At 43.0% G+C, this 9584-nt stretch overlaps 1 long non-coding RNA gene across 1 annotated transcript; it reads left to right on the top strand.

Annotated features, from left to right (window-relative positions):
* The first annotated feature begins 7138 nt into the window (after positions 1-7138).
* LOC112894695 lies at positions 7139-8129 on the top strand. Its single transcript, XR_003229029.1, has 2 exons — positions 7139-7336; positions 7439-8129. It is a non-coding gene; the product is annotated as an uncharacterized LOC112894695 (long non-coding RNA).
* The last annotated feature ends 1455 nt before the right edge of the window (positions 8130-9584 follow it).

Here is a 9584-nt window from a genome sequence, read left to right as displayed (position 1 = left end):
AACCTCAAGGAGGTTCTCTTTTTTATTGTTTGTTAAGGCATCGGTGTCATCTGTATGTAACTTATGAGACGAACTCTCTCTCACGTCACCGTTATGCCAATCATCTTACCCTCTCTGTTGTCTACAGCAACTGCCCGTCCATGAGGCCACTAGATAAACAATTATAATTCATCCAGGTTGTTAGGTTGTTTTGTCACTTCTCTTCTCGTTTGACGATTTTCATTCATGTTTTTAAAGAGTACTTGCAGGAGCCTTGGACACGGTAGCTTTCGTGTGTGGCAAAAGTTTCCTATAGTTACAACATTTGATCACACAATAAATAGCATCATACAGTATTGTATCCTCAAAGATTGATTTTTTCTCACTTTTATTATCTATTGTTTATTTTTCAAAAAGAGAATATCTAAGGTTGTTTATGCATAAAGAAGAGGAGCGTAGCTCAGCTAGTAAGATTTTTTTAATGTAACTTGGGCACTTAGATTCGAGTCCTCGGCATGGATGCTCGTATTTTTCTAAATTTATTTCAGAATTTAACCGGTGCTATTCTTTTTTGATAGGCGACGTACTCGTCGACAGTGAGACGTTTGTGATAACTCCGTCAATCTCGAGAATATGTCGGTTCAGTTTTTTTAAAATGCTTATAGAGATAGAGGTGAGTGTGTGTAAATGTTTGTAAACGTCCGTGTCTGTGTTTAAAAAAAAAAATTACTCAACCAAACCCTATCGGTAAAGGGTTTCTTCTACTGGTTGGACCTATCTACCTGTCGGTCCATCTTAGCTCGTAGTGGGCCCACACTGAAACCACAAGAATGCAGCGCGGATGGCCGGGTTTTAGCTACTCGAAGATTCTGATTTGTCCTTAGCATATCACATGCATGGAACCCAAACACAAGACGGGCAGCCGGCTAGTGCGCGCGCATGCGTACAGAAACCGGCCGAAGAAGGCTCGGCCGGATTCGCACACGGCGCACGGGCAACCCATCGCACACAGCCCCGCCACCCGGTGAGGAGGGAAGGGACGAGCAGACGAGACAAATGTTGTAATAAAACAAGAGGAGCCTACTAGTTATCATCTGGTTGTTTGTGATCTCTTACTTAAATCCTAAACTTAGTTCGATATATACTAGAAAAAACTTCATTATAAATCATAGATATTGAGAGAATAAATGAAATTCTTTTATACTTGTGTCTTCTACTTCATTCTTAAGATTCTCGTGAGAGGCGTCAGAGTGAGAATATCCAACCCTTGACGATGTGTTTATATAACAATAAGGAGATCAAATAGGTGTAAAATATAGTAGTGTATTTCTTTTGCGGTCTATACATCCAGGCGATGTGTGCGTGTGCGTGTGTGGGTGACTGGGCATGCACATGCTCGAGGGGGATGTGTTTTAGAATACCTGAGAAGCCGAGGTGTGATTTACTTTAATAAATTGTGTCACTTAGGGTTTTATAAGTACAGTAAAGAGTCGTTGGAGCAATCTTTAAAATTTAATAAACAATAACAAAGTCTTATAACATAGGATATATTTTTTGAAACAAAAAATAGACTCTCGTACATGCATACATACTTGGTTCTCTAAATGCATTCACCCATATTGTTTTGTAGACAGTCATTTAAATGCTACATGTTGCTACATGTCTGTATTTAATTGATCATTTAGCCATTTGATCAGATATTTGGCCTATTTAAATGTCCATTTAGCTTGATAATTGGCTAAACGATAGATGACCGACTATTTGAACGTATAATATTTAGATAAACAATGGAACACACAACTTCTACAAACGCATATGAGGGATTAGATCGTAAATATTGAAGTTTCTTTTGACAAAGACGTCCTAAGGCATCTTACACTTAATTTATATTAAAGAAAATGAAACACAATATAGAACAGACCGTGTAAAAATGAAAACCAAAATCAAATCTCTCAATTTTCTTTTTCACCGCAAACATCGTTGCTCCTGCCAATGAAAAAGAGGAAAAACATATAGCTAAAAAAGATTTGGATGATCCCATCAAACAATAACTTTTGAAGACCATAACAATTGTACGCTGCCAAGAATATATCCATAGGGCTCTTCAGAATGCACCTTGCCACATCATGTTCCTCACAAGCCATTTTACTAGCTTCTAATGGAACACCACGTACACACACGTGCGCACGCCGGGGGGGGGGAGGGGGGGGGGGTGAAAGGGTGTCACTAACATTTCCGCCTATATAACATACCATAGATGCTAAACCTATAACCAATCATAATCTCATGAAAGAAACCACCAAAGTAAGATGACCAAAAACCACACACACGAAGAATGGAGCTTTAGATTAACAAAGGATAAATACTTTACCTCTTATTAAACCCTCCCGTAAATTAAACTTGATAGCATGGTCTGAATCTGGTGGAGAATCCAACTAAATAGATGAAGAAAATACTCATCAAAGCAAATAATATTAATTTTTTAGTGCAATAAGCGATGTATGAGACGTGCATTCACATGTGTGAGCTGCATCCGTGACATGAGCATTTGTGTTTGTCGTACTGTATTTTTTTTCTAAAAAAATGAATAAGTAAGTCGTAGATCTATTCAACAAACTCACTAATTCGAAGGCGCGAGTATTTGACACGGAATAACCCTAAATAAATAGCATAATTTCTTCTGCCAAAAATTATATGTATATGGAGAAGACATAATCGGCTGATTTGCATTGCTCGTATAGTAATATAGGTTGTAACTGTCCTCGTAACCTTACCTTGCAATGGAGGAAACGCCTACGGATACGGAGGGCTTGGTGGCTAGCGATCTCGCTGAGCCTATAAATTAATGGAAAGCTTTTTTCCTTTTAATAAAAATACAGTAATATGGTGAGAAAGGGCCCACAAGACTTGGCATTTGCATGCGTGGACCAGCGGTGGTAGTGGTAGACTGGTAGGCCCTCAAGTGGATAAGCTGGAAAGCAAATGCCAATCTTGCCCTCCCCCGGGCCTCGCTGGTTTGGCAGCTTGCCATGGATTTTGCTCGTTCAGTAGTGTCGTTGGATCTCAGAGGATATACAAGATCTGCAAATTGTCGTGGAGTGGAAAATGTAGCGTTCTCGCTGCAAACAACATGGTTTTGGAAAATCTTTGTTGCCTTTCTGACTGCGATTGCTGGTAAGGACAGGACTCGGCACTAGTAAGGTCATCACCGAACAGCGCCAACATCCGTTACCAAGGCTTTATTTAAAACGGGGATTCTCAAAATGTGAAAAATTGCCCAACTTCGCGAATCCTATGACATATGGAAACCGGCAAAAGATAACACCCTAAGAAAAACACAACAATTTCATGTTATGCATCGCGACATCGATCAGAACATCCAGTGGAATTATAAACATAGGCATAAGATTAGAGCTTCCACCAAAGCATGGACAAAATGTTTTGTGTCCTTTATAATTTCCTCTTTTTTTAAAAAAGAAGAAGGTCAAGCTTCTACCGCCAAGAGATCCCGGAACCCCGATTTTGCTAGCGAGAGAGACTTCTTAATCAGCTTGGAGATTCGCTCACACGAGGAGTACTCAAACCCGCAACCTAGAGGTGTTGCAACCACTGCGCTACAAGCCTTCTTTTACAATTCCTCTATTTTTCCTTCCAGTCACCTCGAACGCCTCCATCTTTCGTGCAGTAATGGGAAAAATGGTATGGAGATGTTCAGGATTAGATTCGACCGGTTTGATCAGAAAACAAGTTAGGCAAATTTCATTTCTCATCGGGTAAGACTTGGAATGCAGTTTTAGATGCTGAGCACTTGAGCAGCTTTGCTGATAATGGCCAGCCGCTATACCTGAGCATGCACCGTACCTGTGCTGTTTGGGTGACCATGTCCATGTCCGTGTCACTGTTACGCGTACTTGCATGATGCAGCGGGCACGTGCCCGCTCTAGTCCCTTCGCCGTGCCCACTCTACTAAACCAGCAGGACTCCAGGAGGGTTACTATGCAATTAAATCCACCAGATAGACACTGCCTGATGCTGCCAATTGAAGCAAAATATGAGGATCAGCTTGCACTGTCTGGTTGTTGAAGAGGATGGGGATGGGCATGTGCCGCAGCATCCGGCTAAAACGCGAAGTATGCTGAAAGGGGGAACTCAAAAGATAGTTTTGCTAGTTGCCCCATCATCCATCGAAGCGAGCGGGAGCACTCGCAGTATAACAAAGTGGCATCTCAGGGACTCTAACAAGAGTGGAAGTTCAAGATTATGAGAGAAAAAGTGGCATCTCAGGCACTTGATTTTATGGAAGCTAACCAAAATCATTCGTCGGTACGACCTTTATGTATATGGCTATATCAACTCGATGAAACGAATTTGTTGATCTATATATAAAATATCTTTTCCTCAAAACTAAGAGCTCCTTTGTCACAGCTTCTTGAAGAATTTCAAAAAAAGCTTCACATGAAGTTGTGCCAAAAGGGTATTTTTCCAACAGCTTCATCCATAAAGCATTTAGTGGAGCTGTTTCTGGCTTACGCTGGAAAGAAGAAGCCGGAAATCATAGTTTCACCCAGCTTCTTTCATAGGTCCACGTTTCGCCAAACGGTTTTGAAAACAGTTTTATCTTTATCAAAGAAGTTGCTTCGGGGAGTCGTTTTAGCAGAAGCTGAAGCTATGCCAAAACAGGTTCACCGGTGAAGCTGAAGCGGGTGAAATCAGAAAAACTATCTTTCCTTGGTTTCTAGTACGAGCTTATAAAACAACTCCATACTACAGTATCTCAATTTACATAAAATAGATGGAGCTGAACTATGCCAAACGAGGCCTTAGCTATCTTTTTGCGGAATACGGCCCGGGAACGTATTATTAGCGTAGTTTGGGAGCAGTGCGTGCAGATGGAAAAGGCGATATGATTGGTTTATTTAGTTTGTGCAGCAAGCAAGCAAGCAAGAGGACAACACTACTGAGCCTTTCGCTGCATAGAGTATACTACTACTCCGTATTTATGCAAGCAGTGTTCGATGAGGGCCGACAGCGCAAGGGACAGCACGGCGCGCGATGATATATAGCCGACGGAGAGCCGGCCGGGCCGACACAGGCCGCACCATATACGGGAAATGATGGAGCAGAGTAGCAGACCAGGGGGAGGGATAACCTTATCCTAATCTACTCCTAGCAGAGCAATTAATTAGTCTAACTATTAATCCCCCATGGTCTCGCCAAATTGAGTACTGTATATCTGCAGTGTCAGACGGCTGGAATCCGATGCCGGATAGCATATATATATATATATATATATATATATATATATATATATATATATATATATATATATATATATATATATATACACGCACACACACACACACACATATACACATACATACATACATACATACATACATATATATATATATATATATATATTCCATTGTCGGTACTGCTGCTGCATAAATCATTCATCCTTCTCATTTATCAAAACTAGTTTTGAACCCAGAACTAATGAAGACTTTAGTCCCGGATCAACAGCTAGGGGCGGTGGGGAGTTTTGGTCCCGATTAGAGCCAACCGGGACTAAAATCATACTTTAGTCCTGGTCATGGCTCCAACCAGAAGTAAAATTCATAAATATTTAGTCCTGCATTTAGTCCCGGATGGTAATATCAACCGGAACTAAAGGATGACCCTTTAGTCCTGGTTGGTAGCTCCAACCCGAACTAAAGTGTCCTTCACTGGTTAGTTTAAAAGAAAAATATCCCATTCAAAGCCACATGTGGTAAAAAAGTTGTGCGTCAGGCAAGTGGTCTCAGATTTGAGTCCTTAGGCACGGAGTAATTTTTTGTCTTTCCACGGACCTTTAGTCCCGAGTGTGGAAAGTAGAACTAATAATTCGGATCTTTAGTTTCGGATTCCTAGTCCCGGTTATGGAACCGGGACCAAAAGAGGGTTGGAAACCGGGACTACTTAGGAATTCTATACTAGTGCGGAACGAACTGCAACCCTTTGTCCTTTCGTTTCTAACTGGCTAGAGGATGCTTAACCGGATCAAAGTCATGATGCGTACTCCTTCCGTTTCAAATTATAGGTTATCTTAATTTTTCTAAATTTATTATTTTTGTTATGCATCAATCTATACTTACGTTATACATTATATTTACATATATAGAAAAAATTATATATCTAGATTTACTGAAATGATTGGTAATGAACAGTCTTATGTGATGACACGTCATTGTGAGATGGTTGAACGTACAACCATTGCAACACTGTAGGTTGTCATTTTTGTTGTCTCGTTATAGTACTATATCCCTTAATTTGTGAAATAAAAAAAGAATATTGTAAATAGCATGATAAGAACGGCACGTACAATGTTGAGTAAGCAATCTTATAGTGCTTAATTTTATACTATGAGACAGTTGTTTCGCGAATCAACCATCTCATTCTCTCTCCTTCTCCTCTCTCCTCAACATCATTAAAAATTCTACGTGGATCTGCATGAGATAATCTATGAGACAACTGACGTGTAGCAACGTACTTGGTCTAAGGTTGTAATCAAGCTATCCATGCTGTAAATGTCAAGTATCTTTTTTTTGAGAAAGTAAATGTCAAGTAGAGGAAGGCAGGAAGCCGCAGGCAGCTCAGGGATCGGATGTCCAACATTGCTCAACACATGTGGCCGTGTCGCGGCTACTAGCTTGGAAGCTCAACTGCTGAAGGCGTCGCCATGGTATCTCGCAGAATCACGAGCGCGTGCACGTCCATGCCCCGCAGCTAGCCTGCCCACATACGTGCGCGCGGTGTGCCACGGACCCTCGGCCCTAACTAGCTGGTTCGACCGCGTGGTGTTCTTGTTGCGCCGTGGGCTTGGCCAGGAACGCGCGCACGCGACGCTGCCCTGTGGTCGATGGGTTCTGATGATGAGTAGATCACAGTGGCGGAGCTACGTTCAAGTATCGTTGTCAGCTGACAACGATAACTTGGCAATAAACTCTTATACCCACATATCTATTGCTTGCTATGACACCGGTGAAAAAAAATGTTGACATCGGCAGTCGGCAGCCCAACAGCCAGCCAGACGTCCTGCCCATAGACCATTAGGGCATTATCTAATCTCTGCCCTGCCATTCACGTAATGACGTAAAAACTCAATATGCAATGGGCCAGCCCATCACAGGGCACAACCACACAGGCCTCTTGTTTATTGCTCTGCAGTCCGTCCAACGCAGCGACGCTTTGTTTCCAATTTCCCGTCGGCGTCTTCTCGGTTCTCGTCCGCACGCGACAACGGCACCGTGGTAACTGGCAACTCCGCGGCTCCTGCAGCCTTGGCCATGGGTCTGAGGCTCTGAGCCTCTGAGATCAGGTACTGATTACCCCAAAACATCAATTCTCCCAATCTTCAGTGCAATCTCGGTGCAATTTCTGAAGTCTGAATGTTTATTGTTTCAATCTGTTACTCTGTTAGGAACTAGTGTTTTGACGTCAGATACAAGTGGACAGGAAGAGCCTTGTTAGCTTCTTCAATTCATTTTTGTAGCAAAAGCAAAATATCAGGTAAGGGATTAATTATTTTGATAACTCATTATACTGGTTGTTGCATATTCAGATTTTCTGCACACTCTCTCCACTCTCCTCTTTTGATCCCAAGAATTCTTTTGATGCTTACAAATTTGAGAGTTTGATGGAGTTGGCTTAGTCATACCTAGAAGATTTTGATTCAACACAACTAAAAGATCTTGCTTGTGAGCTTCCTATTTACATCGATAATGTGAGACTGTTGAAAGATTTGCCAAGTTGAATAATATTTCTGAGCTTGGTAGGATGATGGTGCAAACAAATAAACATCTTTCTTTTCCTTTGGTATATCACCTACTGAAGCTTGTACTTGTTCTTCCTATCGCTACTGCGTAAGTGGAGAGGTGCTTTTCGGCAATGAAAATTGTGAAAGACGTACTGCGCGATCGAATCGGTGATGAATTTATGAATGATTGCATCGTATGCTTCGTGCAACAAGGATTTCTGGCTACCATTCCAAATGATGATATTATTGTGCGCTTTCACAAGATGGATGGCCATAATCATAGAGAGAAATTGAAATTGCAAAGGGAATACTACTGTAAAACAATATACTATATATCATCGTTTAGTTTTTATTATGTTATCTATGGAATTGTAGTATCACACTATCATAAATATGAGTTAAATACTCTACACTGACACCGGCGACAATATTTTGTGGCTTCGTCCCTGGTAGATCACACGTCGGTCGCCTGATCATTGCCCTGACCCGAGCTGAGCAGGTTCTGTTCTGGTGTGCCTATTACCACTGTTTTACTGCACATGATGACGAACAGATGAACAGTTTTGTTTTGCATGGGTGTGGCTGGAGTGGAGGGTGGAGGGGTTTTTGTCTGCACCTCCTGCTGTCTGTCCTGCATGCAAGTGGCGTGGCTGAGTCACAGGTGACTGTGCGGACAAAAAGATACGGTCCCTCGAGTCCTCGACCCGTCAGGCGAGTTGTGCATGCTGATCTTCTACTGCTCCATGAAACGCATGGCCGATTCATGTATATCCAGTAGTATTTTATTATTGGCAATAGTATTTTATTATTGGTAAAATGGAGCATGTATGCATAAGCATTCTAGCATGTAGTTGGTTGGGATCAAGTGGAATAGGTTGGATCTATCCCTATTTTGTGGGTTGAATACTTAGGTTGAACCATCTCGTGTTTGGTTGACTAAGACTGGTTCATCCTAGCTTTTTATTTGGTTAGGAAGATTGGAAGGGATGAGATAGATGTTATTATCATACAGTTAGCAACAATTATCTATGGGACCCACTAGCCAGTCGTGGATGCCACGTATCATTCCCGTTTAACTTATCTTTTTTTTCTTAATCCTATCTTCTTCTTCCTCTGCTGCTAGTCCGCCTCCACATCGGCTGCCACTCGTGGCTTGTGCGCCGGCCACCGGCCGCTCGCCCGCTCTGTGCCGTGTCGCGCCCTACCGCCCGCCACCCCCTCGCCGGCAGCGCCGGCCCGCTGCGCGCCCACACGATGTCGCGCCCCGGCTCGCCAGCCTGCACAGCGCCGTCTGCCCGCCGCCACGATGTCGCGCCCCCACTTGCCATCGTGCTCCTCGCTGGCCAGCCGCTCGCCTACCGCCTGCCTTCGTGCCGCTCGTCCGTGCGGCCGTGCGCCCCCGGTCATAGACCTCGTGCCGCCCCACCGCTCACCGTGCTGGCCTCCACCCGCCCCGCTGCTGGCACCGTCGTTGGACAGCACTCGCGTCGTCCATCTGCCTCGGGGACGAAGCAGGTTCATTTGATCCACTCGTTTTGAAGAAATCAATCCAACCTGCATCTGGACGGAATATTTCCGTCCGGATCTACTCCAACCCACGTGAAACTCCACCCAAACACGGGACGATCTGGATCGACCCCATCCCCACCCTCTTGAACACTCCATCCAAACATATACTAGTGTACCAATGCAAGGCGCAAAGAAGCCTAGACATGTCCCGAGCCGAGGTCACGATGAAATGAAAAGAATATAAGCAGGCATTGTTCTGCAGGCCTCCACATTATATTATAAAAATATTTTCTTAAAAATA

The sequence above is a fragment of the Panicum hallii genome, chromosome 5, assembly GCF_002211085.1.
Source record: "Panicum hallii strain FIL2 chromosome 5, PHallii_v3.1, whole genome shotgun sequence".
In the NCBI taxonomy this organism is placed as follows: domain Eukaryota; kingdom Viridiplantae; phylum Streptophyta; class Magnoliopsida; order Poales; family Poaceae; genus Panicum; species Panicum hallii.
The sequence above is the reverse complement of the archived record's forward strand: the minus strand, read 5'-3'. Positions and strand labels throughout refer to the sequence as shown.